Source organism: Euprymna scolopes, chromosome 30 (assembly GCF_053919585.1).
Source record: "Euprymna scolopes isolate OS-2025 chromosome 30, ASM5391958v1, whole genome shotgun sequence".
Classification (NCBI taxonomy): domain Eukaryota; kingdom Metazoa; phylum Mollusca; class Cephalopoda; order Sepiida; family Sepiolidae; genus Euprymna; species Euprymna scolopes.
The window spans coordinates 70,098,511-70,118,819 of NC_136511.1; the positions used below are offsets into that span (position 1 = coordinate 70,098,511).

General features: G+C 34.1%; 1 protein-coding gene across 3 annotated transcripts in view; it reads left to right on the forward strand.

Moving 5' to 3' along the window:
- LOC145254834 (LIM/homeobox protein Lhx9-like) overlaps nucleotides 1–20,309 on the forward strand; it is a 473,828-nt gene that overhangs the window by 243,702 nt on the left and 209,817 nt on the right. The window lies entirely within an intron of this gene.

Genomic DNA, 20,309 nt, shown 5'->3' on the forward strand with positions numbered 1-20,309 from the left:
ATAAATTTTGATTGTAAAGTTCAACTTACAGATTTAATTTCCTTTGTCTTATATATATATATACATATACATATATATATATATATACACACACACACACATATATATATATATATATATATATATATATATATATATTTACCTCAAACAAGACACAATGTTACTTTGATGAATGAGGCTACTATCTAGGAAATAATTTGTAGGGAAACTATGTAGGGAGTTTATATTGCACTTGAACTTCTGCATGTTAGCACAGTCAAGGAAGCAGGAAGAGAATTACGAAGTCTATCAACTATTTTCTTTCGAGCATCTGACATCTAAAGATCTCTACTGTGTAAGGGTGAGCTGGCCCCCGCCGTCCGTGGCCCGGGCGACAAGATCAAAGTGTAGTATCTGTTCCGGCAGATACTGCAGGCTATGACTAGCTATGACTAGCTATGACTAGCAAAGACCAGATGTGGGGGCAACCCCACATGCCTGACCTTTAACCAGCTCCCATTTCCCACCTCTCGGGAGCTGGTCCCCTTTTTCCCTTCCCCCTCCCTTCACTCCTCACATTAAAAATTGGCCTTGTGCCTAATTTGCTCGGTGGGGGAGCAAATAAATACCATCTGTTCCGGCAGATGCTGCACTTAAGATAAGTTGTACCAGTCAATGGAGGGGAAACCCTCTATACTGGGACAATTATTATTTTTGGTAACCAGAGTGCCCCCTTTTTGCCTACTTTTATAGGAGCTGGTTTTTACCTCACATTAAAAACGGCCTTGTGCCTTATTTGCTCAGTGGGGGAGCAAATAAATACCATCTGTTCCGGCAGATGCTGCACTTAAGATAATTTGTACCAGTCAATGGAGGGGAAACCCTCTATACTGGGACAATTATTATTTTTGGTAACCAGAGTGCCCCCTTTTTGCCTACTTTTAGGGGAGCTGGTTTTTACCTCACATTAAAAACGGCCTTGTGCCTAATTTGCTCAGTGGGGGAGCAAATAAATACCATCTGTTCCGGCAGATGCTGCACTTAAGATAATTTGTACCAGTCAATGGAGGGGAAACCCTCTATACTGGGACAATTATTATTTTTGGTAACCAGAGTGCCCCCTTTTTGCCTACTTTTAGGGGAGCTGGTTTTTACCTCACATTAAAAACGGCCTTGTGCCTAATTTGCTCAGTGGGGGAGCAAATAAATACCATCTGTTCCGGCAGATACTGCAAGCAAAGACCAGATGTGGGGGCAACCCCACATGCCTGACCTTTAACCAGCTCCCATTTCCCACCTCTCGGGAGCTGGTCCCCTTTTGCTGTACCCCCTCCTGTCACTCCTCACATTAAAAATTGGCCTTGTGCCTAATTTTCTCGGTGCGGGAGCAAATAAATACCATCTGTTCCGACAGATACTGCAAGCTATGACTAGCTATGACTAGCAAAGACCAGATGTGGGGGCAACCCCACATGCCTGACCTTTAACCAACTCCCATTTCCCACCTCTCGGGAGCTGGTGCCCTTTTTCCCTTCCCCCTCCCTTTACTCCTCACATTAAAAATTGGCCTTGTGCCTAATTTGCTCGGTGGGGGAGCAAATAAATACCATCTGCTCCGACAGATACTGCAAGCAAAGACCATATGTGGGGGTAACCCCACATATCAGACCAGTCAAGTCAAGGATTCGTCACTTGACACTCAGCCCAACAGGTGAGGGGCCGGGAACCGGCCAGCACCTGTTGGACTGAGGTACACCGCCTGGGTAATACCTAGGAGGTCCACCCTCCCAGGCCTTGTCACCGGGCTTTCCGGTGGGGCAAGTTTATTGCTTGCTGCCTGAGGCGCCCCGACCTGGGAATGCCGACGGGGTTACTCAGGCAATTTTTAAAATTGCAGGAGTGCCCCTCCTTAGGGGAGCCTGCGGGGTTCCCACTTTCCGGCCTTGTGCCACATTTTGCTGATGTGGGCAGCAAATAAATATCAACCCCACATATCAGACCTTGGTCAATGTAAGGATCACCCTACAGACCAACAGTTACTATCCAGCTCCCATTTCCCACCCATCGGGAGCTGGTCCCCTTTTTCCCTCCACCTCCCTCTCTCTCCACATTAAAAAAAAGCCTTGTTCCTAATTTGCTCAATGGGGACGCAAATAAATACATACCATGTAAGGGTGGCATTTTACGGTTTGTCCGGGTACTTACTTAAACGGGAGTACAAGCGTTTGTAGTTCGTTGGAGCACCATCCATTAACATACTTGGAAATCAGAAAAAAAAGGATGCAACATGTTGTAGATGGGACAGAGATTGAATCCTAGCTTACTTTGCAGGACCTACACGGTGTATTACTCTATTTTGCGCTTTGTCTAATATGAGAGATTAGTAGCAGAAGTGTCAGCCCAAATGTGGCAATAATACTCCATATCTGGATGAATCGTGCATTGTAGCGGTATAGGATACTCTCAGGCGTAAGTAACTTTCTAGCAGATTGAGAGAGAGAGAGAGAGAAAGAGAGAGAGACAGGCAGACAGACAGACAGAGAGAGAGAAAGAGAGAGAAAGTGACAACATTCTTTGCAGCAGCCCTGTCAATGCCCTCGATGTATCTTTTTCGACTCATGCTTCCTGTGAATAATAAAATGCAGTGATGACATATTTTTACTGTTTCTTTAAATTTCTAACGAAACAAATCTGTAACATATACTTTTATAAGAAAATATGGGACTATGTGTTCGCAGAGATTGTGAATTGAACTTTTAAAAGTTTATATGCGCTGAATATCACTGAGCATCACACAAATGTGGTATATTTGGTATTAAACTAATTATGTTATATTATTTTCTATTTTGCAATTAATGAACTAAAGCATTACTTTTGGAATATTTACAAGAAAACTGAAGAAAATATGCATGACTAGAACTGTGCGTAATAGTTACATGAAACCAATAGTATATAAGGAACCAAAATGAATTAATATGTAATTAATCAAAAATCATTTCTCAAAGAAATATAAAAATTATTTGACCTTCATTTAGTTGCCCTAATATTTACGGCGGACTATATTAAAAAGATCGTTTTAATAAAAGGCTTGCCTTTTTCTGTTGTTCTTGACCTTTTTTGATCCCGGTATATGGAGAAGAAATCGTTCATGACTGATACATATTTTATTTTTGTTACAAAACAGTGTCCATTTTTGTAGAACAGCTCCCCCGCCCCAATTAAAAAACGCTCTCATGTTTAACTCTGCCCTCCTGGGGAGTTACGTAAACAAAATAACAAAAAAAAGAAGAAAAATAAATAAATAGAAAAAAAAATTGGCTTTTGTCTTTCTTGGCATTCGGCCCAAGATCAAAGAGTAGTATCTGTTTGATGCTGCAGTTCATCTTTGGTGTCGATTTATGAAGGAAAAATCCTTTATAGTTTAACCATTTTGTTTTATTTTTGTTATTAATCAGAGTGCCCTGTTTGGGGAGCTGATTTCCTCTCCTCCACATTAAAAACAGAACCTGTGTCTTAGTGTGTCTTCGTGGGGAGGCAAGTAACAAAAATATAGAAAAAGTACGTCAAGCCTTCAGTGTGCTATCTCGTTTGAAGCTGGACTTGGCTTAGTTAGTATTTACTCAATGAGGGTGGGGTCCCTCCTACACTATGGACATTTTTTATTTTTATTTTTGCCAAATTCTAGACCGCAGCTTGTGGAGGAGCTGGCTTACTCTCCTCCCACATTGAAAACCACTTTGTGGCACATTTAATCTTTCGTCGGTAAACAAATAAATACCAATAAAATGTAGGTTTTAATATCAATGTTAGAATGACAGAAACTTACCTCCATATATATATATATATATATATATATATATATATATATATATATATATATATATATATATATATATATATATATGTTTTTTTCTTTTCTCTACTTCAATACACACCTGGCTCTCCTACTTTCCCGTCTGATGCACATATATTAAAGTCTGTTATTATTTTATTTATCCTGACTGACTGATGATGCCACATCTAGGATACTTTGTGCTTGTAAATACCTGCATAATTTTTATTACGGACGAAAATTTTGAATAAGCAATATTGCCTGAAGAGGTCTCAAGTTACTTGTTACTGGCTGACCGTAACATGCTAATTAATATCTAGCGACATATGGATTGTTATCAAACAATTAACATATATATATATATATATATATATATATATATATATATATATATATATATATAAATTTAATGATAAATTATAAAGCTTTAAATGTCATAAAATGATCAAATCAGTTTATTTACTTTGTTGGTGTTCCATTCAAATATTTCGCTAAAAATTAGCTTCATCATAATCCTTGGAGAAAAAAATGTACGAGCTGTCAGTTATTTAATTGTCTTCGTCGCCCCAGCTCATGGCATGAATATGAAGAGAAATTAGGTTAGGCTCCTCCCTATAACAACAAAATGAAGAAAAAAATTCGTTCTGGACCTAAAACCTATATATATATATATATATATATATATATATATATATATATATATATATATATATATATATATATATATATATATATATGTATATTTGGTAAAAATGGTAATTAGTAAAACCTGAAGAGAATGCTCAATACTATTGCAGAGCAAATATGCGTTTTATTTTTTATTACCGTTTTCTCTGTTCAGTTACATATGTTTCGGTTGCCGGACCATAGTTACGATCAAGCAGACTCATCAGACCTTACAGAAATGGCTATTATTATTTGGAAGAACGATTTTAAAAGAAATACGAGAGAAAAAAATACGAGAGAAACGACAGAGGAAAAAAGAAAGAGGAATAGAAAATGAGGGGAGCGGAGATTAACAATAATTAAGTTTTGAATTGAAATACATTATATTGTAGTGTCTGGGGGGACTAGTAAATTCAGCTAGGCGTTGGCGAAGGTGTAGTGATATAGGAAGCGGGCGATAAAACGCAGGGGTAAGGGGAGGAAGGGGGAGGAATTTTAATTTTGGGTTTTAAGATTCGGCTGTATTTAGTAAAATTGTTTAGCTATACATTGGAGCATATGAATTGATGGGAGGGAGAAAGGGAGAGAGTGGGAGAGAAAAAAGTTTACTGAAAGTGTCATATAGGTTTGGCAGGGGTTCATTTTAGAACGCTCGCAGTGGCCACGGCATGTCCAGTCGTACATCCGACAATGAATTGTTTTAGGCAGTTAAGAATGAATACATATGCCAATATACGCGCACATACGCACACATACCTACTCATCTAAACACGTACACGCATATATATATATATATATATATATATATATATACACACATACACAAATATATACGTATATATAAAAGTATATCAACATATATGCATATAACCATATACGCACATACAAATATATACAGAGAAAGTACGCGGAAACATACATACCAATAAATGCACACACATACACCCATCCGTATATACGTATGCACACAGACACGCGTATACATGTAAGTACATATATACATATATATATATATATATATATATATATATACATATGTGTACATGCACACACACCCAAATATATATATATATATGCACAAACATACACAGACTTACATACACATATGCACAGCCATATATCTTCAGTAGGATGTTGATACATATATACATACACACACTCACATGAACACATACATTCATCACTTATAGAATAACCTACATATCCATAAATATATACATACATATACAGACATACACAAAGACACGGATATGTGTCCGTTTATACTAAGTAAATAAAGTAAAGTTAGGATAAATAATAAAAAATAAAAGGGTGTAGTTAATAATGGGAGTTAAGATAGACGCATGATAAAATATGTTCAAATATGTTTTACTGGTTTAATATTTAGGGGTATGTATAGGTGTGTTTTGCTTATTATGGGGGATAAGCTATATTGGCTTGTAAAAAATATAATCTAAAATAAAATATAATAAAATTTTAGATTTTCAGAGATAGAGATAATATGAGGAAGGGATGAAAGAATAATGATTGCAAATTAAAGGCGGCGAATATGTTAATGAGTTGAGAGATCAACTTTTCTTTCCTTACATGTTTTTGCGGGTATATTCTTTAAATTTATATGTATCGGGGATATAAATGTTAGTAAGAGTTATTAGAAACACTAAGATATTAAGAGTTATGTTGGGCTATATTTATAGTTATATGGTTAGTAGGATGTTTAAGAGTTTAAATGTGGTTTGCCCGATATAGAGGGCCTGGACGTTTAATGGTTAGAGATGATGAATGTGGTGGTTAAGTTTTAGTCAGTTAGGGTTCTTGTGGCATCGTTAAGTTCCTATATATAGTGGGTGGGTGCCTAATTTGGTGCTTTGGGCAATGGTTATGTCTAACTTTATTTTCGGTGTCAGGTGTATTGCAAATATAGATAGATATGTACATACACGTATACGTATCCAGATATATATATATATATATATATATATATATATATATATATATATATATACCTGCATACGTACGTTGACCCATATATGCACATACACACAAATATATATACACACCAACAGCCAGAAATAAACATACGTCTGTATGTGCACATAGGCATAGATACACAAAATATATCCATGCATATATACAAGACCCATGAGCACCCACACTCATACACGCCGATATACAAACACGTATACAGATACACATAAACACATACAGAATCATGCCCGCACATCCATCCACACAGACACATAAAGTCACATGTACTTGCGCATAGATAGGAGAGTAAGTAGGTGCGTTAAAGAATATAGTATCTGTGGCACACCTACACAAATGGACACATATATACATACAGATGTCAATATATACTCTAATAAATGTACACCTATATATGTGGAGAGTTTAGTAGTAATTAGTGGAGGATAGTTAGATTCATGAATAGATGAATGTGAAAAAGTTTGGGTGTAAGTGGAGCAATGAAAAGGGAGTGTACGGTGGGTAGTTGGATATATATATATATATATATATATATATATATATATATATATATATATATATATAGCAGGGAGTATGATGTAGAGGTATGGAGGAGGGGGAAAGTATATCTGGGAATATACAGAAATATAGAACAGGTGAAATATTTAAAGATACAGATTATTCGGAGGGAACGGGGTACGTCTAATGAATAAAGAGGTGAGTTGGATAAAAACTATTAAATTAGGCTATAACTCTAACAAGTAGAAAAGGGGAATGTGGGTTCGAGACGATAGAGGTTTCTGGAATCTGGTTAATATTCGGGTGGGATAACGGTTCTAAGTGGGTATAATTATAGAGTTTGGGGAGGAGTCTATGGCTATTCTGTGGGGATTAAGTACTGTTCTAAAGTTGGGGTATTTGGTTTAAAAGATCTTATAAATCAATTTATGTTTTTAGTATTAAGGTATACACTCATGCCCACAAGGAATTGTGCGGATATACATTTTAATGTATGCCTATACGTGTCAACACGTTCAGGTGTACACGCACATATTTGCAGGCACGATAGTTTTCTAGATATTATTGTGTGATCTGTGTGTGAGATATACCGGGATTGGGAGGGCTAATCTAATGGTAATGTACGTAGATTTCTAGGTAAATTTGTGTGGCAGATGAGATCCTGTGATGTATAAAATGGTAATGCTGGATATATAGCTTATTTTGCTGGAGTTAGGGGGGATTTTATTGCGAAAGGTAAGGCAATATAGGGGTAAGAGGATTTGATCGTATGGATTTTACAGTAATTGGGTGCGTGCGGTAGATGGTTGCGGTGTGTGCACATGCTCCAGCGGATCCAAAACGATGTTGTCCGAGGGATGTTTCAGAAAGGTGTGTTATTGCTAAGAAGGTGGGATTTGTAATGTCGGCAGTTTATGGTGGTTTCATTTTTCTATTTAATAATTTGTCTCTATCTTTAAAATTGAATATAAAAAGTTTTTCGTTTAGGCAGAGGAGAAATGGGGAGTCTCTCTCTCTCTCCACTCTCTCTCTCTCTTTCTATATATGTATATATATGTATATATATATATACACACACACACATATATATATAAATATATATATATATATATATATATATATATATATATATATATATAAAGGGAGGTGTAGTATTAAAGAAAATGAAAGTAGTGACTAGCTGAGAAAAAAGGGTTCAGATGTGGATAAACAGAAAGAGAGAAAAAATCCACAAGAGTAGACACCGATCTAAGAAGTATGCACGTAATAAAAATATATATTTGGAGAAAAGGTGAAGAGAAAATAAAAGAGAATTTAAGGATGTAAAAAAGCGGCATAGAAATAGATAGAGTGACTAACAGGGGAAGAGTAAATCAGAGTTAAAAAGAAGATACATATACATTTACATAAGATTAGCTGGACCCCCTGTGTTGGCCGGTTGTACAATACGTTCAAACATGATATTTTTATTCATGAACATTTCGTATGGTATAAAACAGTCCTCTATTGATTATTATATATTACTAGGAATTATTTTTCCAGTGGACTAATTCGCAATAAATACAAAAATAAATAAATAAATAAAATAAAATAAATAAATAAAAAGTAATAATGATAAGGTCGTTCATTGAATTCCTCCGTGTTTGTTTACAATATCACGTCAGTTGATATTTGAGCTTGAGGATGAATGCTCTGGAAAAGTAACTTCTGATCGATGATTAGTTTTAAAATATGCAAACGAAGAAATGATTTGCGGCGATGTTAACTCTTACCTCTTCTCATATCATAAACTGAACTCTTTAATAAGAAAAAATTAAATAAAATCGGGAGTTACATCCGGCCTTGAACGGGGAATCATTCGATCTGTAGGTGAATGCGCTACCACTAAGCTATATTTCCAGATGTTAATAATTTCGTTTTATTTTTAAGAAAAAAATCATTTTCTAAGATTTTATTATCTCGTTTTCTGGTATAACGTATAAAAATCTCCCCGTAATTTTTTTTTCTTTTTTATCTATAGAAAAAAAATATTTTAGGGTAGGATTTTTTCGATTTTCGATACTTTTCGGAGGAATTTCTGTACAAAATATATCTAAGAAAACTGCCAGACCTGTAAATTACCTTTGAGTGAAATTTGCAAAATATAAGCTCAGCCGTTTTGGGACCTATGAGGAGGGAAGTGACATACACACACACACACACACACACAAAGTGACTTTTATATAAAAGTAGATATAAATGAAATGAATTGAACTATCTAAAGAGTTTCTTTTTTCCTATTCCAATAAATGTGGCTCCAGGGTAGGAATATAGAATTGAAAAGGCAGTGGTCCCAATAAGGTTAACTCTGAATTGCTAAGAGTGCGTTGGAAACCCCGTCGACATTCCCTGGATACGGCACCCCAGGAGATTAGCAATACATTTATCTTATCGCAAATATAGAATGGAAAATCTGGTATCTTAGACCTCCTAGAACTGTACAGAACTAGCTTTGCACCGCAAACAGCAGTGGCCAGATCATTTTACAAGAATGTTCTAATCTCTGTTTTTTTTTGTTTTGTTTTGTTTTTTTCTGCGGGAGGCGAAGATGAAATAGAGCAATAGAAATAAAGGTCAGATCGGGAGACAGTTGAAGAGTGAGGGTAGCAATTAATAAGAGAGGGAGAAGGAGAGTGAGAGAGAGAGACAGATATAAATAAATTGAGAAATAGTATGAAATAAGTAACATCGGTAAACAACAGAAAGTAAATGGTAGATAAGATGAGAGATAGATAGATAGATAGAGAGAGAGAGAGAAAGAGAAAGGGTGATGGAGATAGTGGAATAACGAGATAAGAGCGATACACATAAATGCAGAATGCTTGAAGAAGAAAGACTTTAATAAGTTTTTATTTTTTCCGCAAGAGAGCAAGAGAGTCAACGAAGAAGAAGAAAAAGAAGTAGAAGTAGCAAAGGTCATACGATTGCTTTTCCTCTGGGAAAATAACGTCAAATCCGCCAGTGAGTTCTGATTTACTCCAGGACAAATCCGAACACCTGGCGGAGAAGCAAAACGTTGTCGGAATGTCTCCCGGCTATGGAAGACTCAGACCACGAAGCGAGCTAAATCAGATATGTGATGACGCGTTAATATTCAACCAAGTGGTCTACAGCGTTCAACAATTTCATTCCCTCACTACCCCTCGACACTGTACTTTACAGAGTGCTTAGTGAGCGGAGGTAATGATGATGTTGTAGTTACTAGTCAGAGCTGCAGATTCTGCGTGCCTTGTTCGAGTTGGGTCGCAACAATTGCATACATAAAACTCATATTAAGAATCGCGTTATTCGAACTGTATCATATTCGATTTCTATAAAAACTTACACCGGACTTCATTGTTTACAATATTGACCAAACAGTTACTTTTTACGATGAACAAAACAGATCATAGTCGTAATTTATAGTTTTACCTTTATGCCTGGTTTTAATCATGGCTTTATATCTGGTGTGAGGGAAATAAAATAAAGGCGTTATACTACAAGTAGAGCTTGTGTGATTTATTTATTTATTTGTGGAGTGTATCCTTATCTTTATAGTTGTTGTTGTTTAACCACGTTTCGGCCAACTCATCTTCTGCCTTTCTTCAGCTGAATAACCGCGACGGGATAGAAATGCTGAGTTTCTTAATTGTATCGTCAGTAATTACTGCCTTCCATAGTTGTTGTTGTCTCACCACGTTTTAGCCAACTAAAAATCTGGCCTCCTTTTATACTATTGAAACCGATATCTTCAAACAATGATTACTTGGGAGAGTAGAGCATCAACGCCTGCATCAACTGCGCCACGGGCTTCCCAAGCTTGTGGGTATTGTGAAAAAATATTGGCATTAACAAAAACGATTCGTTTAGAAATAGTCGACCAGAAAGTTTATTTAATTTAAGATAAGACCATTCTTGACATGTTTTCTCTCGTTCGTTTTAAACGTACTGCCCTTCTAATAGATGGAATACTAGGAATAGTTATTATATAAAAATAGTGCGAAACTAGTTAATAGAGGACGAATGGTTTCTTATCATCAACCAAAGCATGTAGAAAGGAAACGAAAATAATATACATGTTTGATTTGATATCAATTCTAACGATGACCCTCGATATTATGACAGAGTTTGGTGACTTTTAGTCATGCAATGTAGACGCTAGGCTTTATAAAAAAACAAATAACCTAACATAATGACTAGTAGCACACAAATGCACAGAAAACTTATTTGGCGTAGAATATTGTATTCGACTCTAAGAAAAAGTTCAGATAAATAAGCAGAAAGTAAACCGAATTATATATATTTTTATTCACTCTGAAGTGTTTGGGATTTATCTTCAATGAAAAATACAAACTATAACACTTTTATACGAATCTCTAAAAAAGAATTTTCTTCATGGACTACTCAGAAATCAAAATTTCCCTTTTTAAAATGAAACCATAGAAATGCAGTAGATAAAACTTAACAAAAGCAACTAGCGTTGGATTTAATTACAGTCCAGAAGTTACTTAGACTTTCTTAGACTCGTGTTAATCGTTAAACCCTGCACTGATGAGCCCGAAAGGAAAAAAAACACTAGTCTCCGTAGGTATTTAATAATTATTATAGTAAATAATTACATTAGCCCCTTTAAAAAACTCGTTTCTTATTGATGGGTACTTTCAGGTGAAATAAAATGTCTGTCAATATAGCTCTTATGGGCAGATCATAATATAATGATTTTATCACTCTGACAGACGTTAAAAACATTTTAAAAAATGTTTAAAATTCAACAGTATTTCCCGCTGTTAACTTTAGCCAAACGGCTTAGGTCCTTGTCAATGAAGCCAGAGATAGCTTCTGTTACCGGGTTCGAATCTATTGACTGGTGTTAATCGTGACACACACACACACACACACATATATATATATATATATATATATATATATATATATACTTAAGATAAGCAGAAAAAAAATTCTTCAAGATACGTTAAAGATGCTAAAAATATTTGATTAAAAGGAAGAAAAGTATGGTCCAATTATTTTTTTATTCTTACTTTATTTATAGTCAAACATTTCTAATCGATTTCGTAACATATTAGACCCATCTTCAGAGTGTGAAAGAGTGTTGTGGCCTGTCTTTTCTCTTTCCATGTAAATCCTTAAGTTTCAATGTCGAATGCGTACAGATATTGTTGTAAAACGTAGTAGCAATCAGCGGATTTTCAATGAAATATTTTTTTTTGAGCGTGATCGCTTTAAAGGTATACACGTTTGTATTGGCGCTCTTGGAATAAGCATTATGAACTGAAATCTTTGAATAAGCAGATAAAACATCTAATAAAATATTTTTATAATATATATATATATATATATATATAATGAAAAATATCACTGAATTTATATATATATATATATATATATATATATACATATATACACAGCCATACATATAAATTGGTATTACAGCTCTTGAAAGAACCATATATATACATATATATATATATATATATATATATATATATATATATATATATTTATATTCCCATATATATATATATATATATATATATATATATATATATATATATATATATTTATATATAAATAAACACATTCAATGTTATTTTCTTGTCTCTCACTGGTATATTACTAATCGACGTACTACTAGGAAATCTATATAAAACAACTGAAAATACTTCGTATCCTTGTATAGCATATCGGAAACTCTTATGAAATTAAACATCGATTCCATTTCGGAAACTCATGAAATTAATCATGGATACCAATTCAAAAAGTCATTGGCCCACTTTTTTCTATTTATTTTTTTAAAAATAACTTATAATACATTTTATTTAGTCATTCGTTTTTTAGTAAAATGTATTTGTTACGCATTAATATATTAAATTTGTTCATACAAACAAGACGGACACAAAATAGTGGATGCTACTTATTTTTAACTGTTTATGGCGTTTCCACTCGGTCATTCAGATTAGGCTACTCAGACATTTTTAAAGAGTCCTGAGTCATACTTTCTAGTTACTATGGCTTACACTACCCACCTTTCCGCAATTATGTGTGACATATGTAAATACTTTCGTTTCCTGTAACGAAAGTTAGTTTGTGGCCTGTATGTGTACTAAAGTCGAAAATCGGTTCTGCAGAATCAGACCGACAAAAAGTGAGCTTACGAGGTCGCCTTTCCTTTGCCCGTCCATAGAATTAACCTTGTGTAGTCCTAGGAAAACAACCTCTCCAGGGCCTTGTAGAGAGGTTAGTTTATTGTATTACCCAATAGGTTTCTCAACTGCACTAATCTTCACACTCTTAGTGACATGCCACATATAAGAGTTGCTTCAATAAATGTACAGACTTTTTTTGTACAGGTATTTAAAATTTGTGTAGAGTCTTGAGAATTTTGTATCATATTGCTAAACACCTTAAGATATGACGGACCAATGTTTATGATATTATGTTCAAATATATACCAAGAGCAGGAATTGGAATACACATTACTAGAGTCTGATTGTCTGGTGAATTTCAAAATTGGAATCTGGCGAGGACAATTTAAAAGAATATTATGCAATAAGATTCCGTATAAAACATGGAAAAAAAGCCACAGAAACATATGGTATGTTTCAAACTGCTTTCATACCATTTTGACATAATTGAGCATCAGTTTTAGCGTTGCATAAGAGATTCAAGGGAATTGCGGAGCAAGTAAGTCAGAACAACAGAGTTGATTGATCAAATAAAGAATTTCATGGATAAGGACCGCCGTGTTTCTATAGAAACAATGAGTAAACAGTTTGATGTCAATGTGGGAAGAGTACACACAATTATTCGAAAGCAACTGCAGAACTGAAAACCACAAATCCATTCTTGTCCCAGACTATTTGACCAAGTTGGACATGAAACCCTAACCTTAACCCTAACCCTAACCCTAACCGGTACCGCACCTTCCCTATAGTCCAGACCTTGCTTCCTGTAACTTTTGGTTATTCCCTATGCTAAAGAAAAACCTCGGAGGCTGTCATTATGTAACAATTGAGGGGATTAAAGAGGCAGTGCCGAGGGTTATTGACACGTTTACACAAGAGGACTTCCATGTAGCGTTCCAGACGTTGTTTGAACCGTACAACAAGTGCATTGCAGTCAGGGGAGATTACCTCGAAAGGAATGAAGGCTTCATGTGTGTACTGTTATTAAAAGTGTCCAAACGAAAAAAAAGTGTCCAAACGAAAAAAAAGGTCTGGAAGCTTATTCAAGCATCTCGTATGTGAGGGTGTAAGGAAATCCATTACTAGTTTGTTTGTTTTTTTCACATAAAATTCCTCACTACTGTAAATACAGACGATTGTAAATATAAAATCTTGTTTTATTGTTATCCGATAAACAGCAATATAAAATAATATAATTCATCATTTCGTTATATTACTCTTCTTGTTCCCCTGCTGTTTCTTAATTTAATATAGATATAATTAAACTACTTATTTATATGGTTGCTTAATTTATATAAACCTTTTGATTGTCACGCTTAAATAATCGAATAGCTCTTTCTCTAAATATTGCTAGAGGTATTAAAATATTACAGAGTGCGTGCATTAAAACAGATAAATATATATAGAGATATCTAAGTGCGAGAGAGAGAGGCAGGAAAAGAGGGGAAATATCTGACTAGTTCAATTTCTAATATATTACGGTGAGTTAAAAAAATAAAACATTTTTAATCACAAAATTGAGGAATATTATGAAATATGTTTTAATTTTAGCGAAAAAAAATTCCGATTTATTGGTATTTAGTACAAAAACAGATGTATATTCTAAAATATTACTTTTAGAATATGCGTTTTAAAGCAAAATTAGATTCAGCCATGGCAAATATGAGGAATAAATAGATGAATGTATAGACAACTTGAAACATAACAAAAAGATGTGAAAATTATGAGATTCTACATTATCTAACCCGAAAATGATGGATATGTCGTAAATAAAAAAAAACAAAACACAATGAATAAAACTTTGAATATAAAATGAAATATAATCATAAAAACACTTCATGCTAGAATGACCGTCTTCAGTATCAAATAATCGGAGAACGGTAATATGCCGTAAAACAAAACAACCAAACTAAAATTCATAAATAAATATTTGAAGATATAAACTTGAATTATAAAACCTTTTATTCAAACCGATCGTATTTGTCATTAAATTACTTGAGAAACGTTGATATAAAAAAACGAGTATTTAGAAGACAGCAAATTAAAAAGGGTGAACAATTCAAAAATATAACAAAGAAATATTACCAAAAAGCAGATAAATTACTAGGATGAGTTTTGTGTGTTTTAACGTCTGTTCGTAAAAGAAATATTTGATAAGTATAACCGATAACTATATGGCCGACCCCGAGAGAGGATACTTGTTCAAAACTGGAAGAATAAACAAAATACGGAGAGAAATTCGCCCACTAAGTCTCATTGTTGTAATTATTGGTTGATTTCTGTCAGTATTTTGTTTATTTTAGACTTTTAAGCCATTATCGATTATCCAAAGAGGGCATGTTTTGGGTTGGCCTTATTGTTGTCGGTTTAAGTTAGTAACTAGACCCTAATTCTTTTTCAAAGTTTTATTTTTATTTTTTTCCTTTGAATATTGTAACGTTGGGTATGAGGAAGCCAAACCAGATGCAAATATTACCCAGCTTTTCATTGAAACCGATCGAGAGCTCTTTTTAGTATCCTCGTTGTTCCCTTAAGTGCGAGTTTCTGGATGTCTTTTGCACTTGGTTCACCAGGAATATTAGTTAGGTAGGACTTCATGTTTTTTCATAAGCTCGGCTGAGCTCCATTCTATGGTCCCCGCTCGCCAAACTTTCACAAGAAACACTTGTCTAGCAGAAAACACTATGAATTATTTCTCCTACTCTTTATCTGTGCCTAAACCTAAAAGTAGATTCCATAAGCAAAGCTTCTTTCTTAGAACTGCACGCCTATGGAATTGTCTTCCGTTTTTCTGCTTTCCAGCTGACTACAATATGGTTGTCTTCAAGTCTAACGTAAACAAGTTTTTGATGGACCGTTCCATATGTTAACAAATTTACCGAATCTCCATTACTAACGGTTACTATATTGTCCAATTTCTACTGTACACTCTTTAACCCTTATCCTTGAGTGGCCTCTGGACCTTGATAATGGTGATGCCTATGTAAAAAAAGAATAGCATGCGGCACCTATAATAACTGGTATGATTGATGTCTCTCTAATATTCCAGTTAATGAAAGATTTAGAATATATTAAAACAAGCACAGCATATCTAGATGGGAGTGATACTTACCTTTCTTGTCTTTGCTAACATTTCTTTGTTATATATTTAAACTTTTTCCCCCCTTTCATCGTTTGTTTGCTTTTCTGCTAAATCCTCAACCACACTAAACCCGGCTATCAAGTATGGCCAGCGAGTCATATTGTTTTTCTTTTGGAGGGTATTGTTTTTAAGACAAGAGAAAAAACAAGTTAAACATTTTGTTAAACAAAATCCCTGCTCCCTGATTTGCGAGCCATTAGTGGCTGATGCATGAGGAATAGTTTAAACCAACATAAAAATGATTCCGGTCGGGAAAAATGTTCTGGTTCGCTGATTGTTTCTTGTGTGTGCGAGACGAGAAAAAAAATCTCGGGTTTCTGTGAAGAAAATCATCAGTACAATGGCCCTGTGGAGAAAAATAACAAACCGTCCCTTGCAAAGCACTTGCCCACTTCCGGTGTACAAGACAAGAGTATCAAATTAAAGGAGAAGATGGAAGAAAAATGAAATAAACTAAAAAAGAGTTACATTAAAAGTAACCCGAAGAAATGTAAAAGTGTGTGTGTGTGTGTGAGAGAGAGAGAGAGAGAGGGAGAGAAAAAGAGAGAGAGAAAGAAAAAAAAGACTTAGATTGTGTGTGTGTGTGTGTGTGTGTGTGTGAAAAATAGAAAGGGAAAGACATCAACATAGACAGAGTAGCAGATATATTGAAGACGCGAGTGCGATAAGTAGAGAGCCATGAAATAGAGCTTGATAGATACATAGATAAAGAGGGAAACAAATAAAAATTATTATATACGTACACACACACGCATATATATATATATTAATATATATGTATAAACGCACATGCATATACATACATATGCATATATATATATATACATATACATACGTATAGGCACATGTATGTATACATATATATGTATAACTTAATTTCGATTTGATCCTTTCTTTATCTATGATACATAGATAGATGGATAGATAGATAGACATATAGATCAAATAAAAGGATGCTCACTCCAATATTGTCCAAATAATTATCCCAACAGAACAGTTTTAAAATCAATATCTAATAATATTAGAAAAGTAGAATATTTTTGGTTCCTCCGACAATAGGAGGGTGGACTTGTAAATTCACCCATGTCCGTTCGCTCATTCGTCCGTTCGTCTGTCCGTACTTTTCTTGATAACTACAGCCTGGGATTCTTTGAAATTTTGCACAAGCATTTAACATTATATGAGTAAAAAAAGTCACAGAACAGGTTTTCCGGGAAGAGTCTAGTTGCCTCCCTAGGAGAGCCTTTCGGGTTAAAATGGGTGAAATTTACAGTTTTGTGCTTATTAATAAAAGCTGATATCATTTCTGGGATTATTTTACTATATCTGTTCCAAATTTTCTGTGTATGTCTATTTAGCACTTTTGCATGGTGCTGAACTCAAATTAAAATATGTCAAGACCTTGGGGACTTTTGGGGCTTAATGGGTGCTGGTAAATGATGAATTTAGTCATTTCTTTTTTTGCATGGTGCAGAACTCAAATTTACATCTGTTAAGACCTTAAACTCCACCGTGTGTTTATTTTCACCAGGATTTGACGTCCGGTGAGGACATTTGGGGCTAAATGGGGGGGGGTTCAAATGCTTAATGCTTATACCCAGTTTCATGATTTTTGATTCTAGAAAAAGAACACATCTTCAATTTAACTCAAGTGGTGCTTAACAAAATCGAGTAACCTTGATTAATTTAGATCTAAATGTTGGGACTAACGTATGCTGTCAAATTGGAGTATTTCAACTTTAATTGATGTCTTATGGGCACGGCATGGTCAGGCATACTGTTTAAGATACTCTGGAAAACTGAACGTTGCGTTATATTCAACCCATTTTGTAAAATTTCATCTAAAACGAACGAACCTTAAGATTCACGCTCTTTAAATGAAAATGTGTGTGCTTGTGCTGTCAGCACAAACCTTATTCAGGGTTTAAACGGGTTCCTCCGAGGGAGGAAGTTTCATGGGAGTCTAAAATTCACAAGCGGTCCCCAGTAGCATGTATATCTCCGTAAGGGGAGATGACGACGTTAGGTTTTTGCAACTTTTTGCGGGGAGGTGTCGAAGTTCTCCTACATACAGCACCTGGACTTCCCAAATTGGTCTACCATTTAAGTAATGACCAGGCTCAACGTTACTTAACTCCAGTGATCTGACCGGAACCGGTATATCAACGTGATTATGCCGTATTTTAATGAAAATACCTTCGCATAATTGAAAAAAATCTTACATAAACAACAATTCATTTTTTTAGAATTAATCCTATACGCAAATGTGTATTCATATTTATTGATCACTCAAACACATTAGTGTTTAAATAATACATAAGGAAACGAACGACGTTGTTTATGATTGGTTTCCATAGCAACAATGTCGATTAAGCGACTACTGTTGCCACCAATTCACCACTCTAGCGAAAAGAGAAAAGAAAACCAAACACAAGTGCAACAGAGAGAATTAAAGAAGGAAAGGAATATAATTTGCGGGATTTTTGTAAAAGCAGACGGGTACCGCTCATTGTTATTAAATTTGTGTATGTTATGTTTATAGGGGCAAAACATAAGACTGAAATTAAGCAAAGAACTAGTAAGTTTACTGAAAGCCTGGAAAAATCATGGATTACAACAGAAAAATTCGAGCATAAAAAGTAATATGGCTGAGCGTAAACATGGAAAAATAAAAGACTAGTTGTTAAAACTGGAAAAGAAAAAGACAAGATATTCTAGTAAAAACATAATACATTATAATGCATTTATAACATGAAATATTGCAGGATTAAGAACTCATTTAAAAAATATAAAAATCTATTAATACCATTATATAATCAATGCTTAATGCTGTAATATTTTAAGTTATAAATTTATTATATTTTTACTAGAACATCTCCTTTTCTTTGTCAGTTTTAACAACTAGTCTTTTACTTTTCCATGTTAAAGCTTAACAATATTACTTTTCATGCTCGCATTTTTCTATTGTAATATATGTATAGTTAAGTTGAATTAAATCCGCAACTTGTTGGATTGAATGGCACTGCTACAATGCAACTTTTTTTTTTTAAATTTAAAATAACGTTTATATTAAACATCTCAGACACGCTTAGGTTTCATTGGTAGAGTTTGTTATTTACAGTTTCAAAAATGTCGTTTTAACACCTTTAAAACTTCATGCATTTACGAAATAAAGTCAGTTTGAAAAATGAAATTTGATAATCACCGTTTTAAAGATTCAGTGATTTTCGCAATGGTCCAGTTTTAGAAAAATATTGAGTTTACGGTAGTAGTCTATATGGATATATTGTAAGTTATTGTTTCGTGTTCTGTGTCTATAGTCTATTTTATTTCAGGATTATATCACATTCTGTATTTCCTTTATATGTCTATGACTTTGATAATAGAATGACTAGCTGTTTATAAAAAAGTACGATAAACAATATATCGATTTGTACAGAATGATGAATATAAAAAAAAACGTTAGGTTATGCCAATCGAAAGGAAAATGTCCAAGTTTATCTTAGACAGATTGGCATTTATGATTTTCTGTTCTTTTTCGCTCATATCCTAACAATTTGAAATAGATTTAAACAGGCCATATATATATATATATATATATATATATATATATATATATATATATATATATATATATATATAAATGAAAAATTACAATTAAATTTACCAAAATGATCCAAGTTGGTAAAGCTAAAGTATATTATAAATATTAAAGAATTAATATTTATAAAGTAATCTCAACCAGATGTAAAAGCTCGATAAAACCAAGTAGGAGATAAAGCTTATAATAAGAACAAATAGTTAATAAAACATGTTAAAAACACTTTGAAAAAGAGTTAAAAACATCTGAAAAGAAAACACTTAATAAGTGGATAGTCCTTAATCCGTGGAGTTTCGAAGACATACTTTCCTTCTCATCAGAAGGTAGGAATTAGCAAAATACGGGATCGGAATTTGGCATACAAAAGTATTTGATGAAACTACA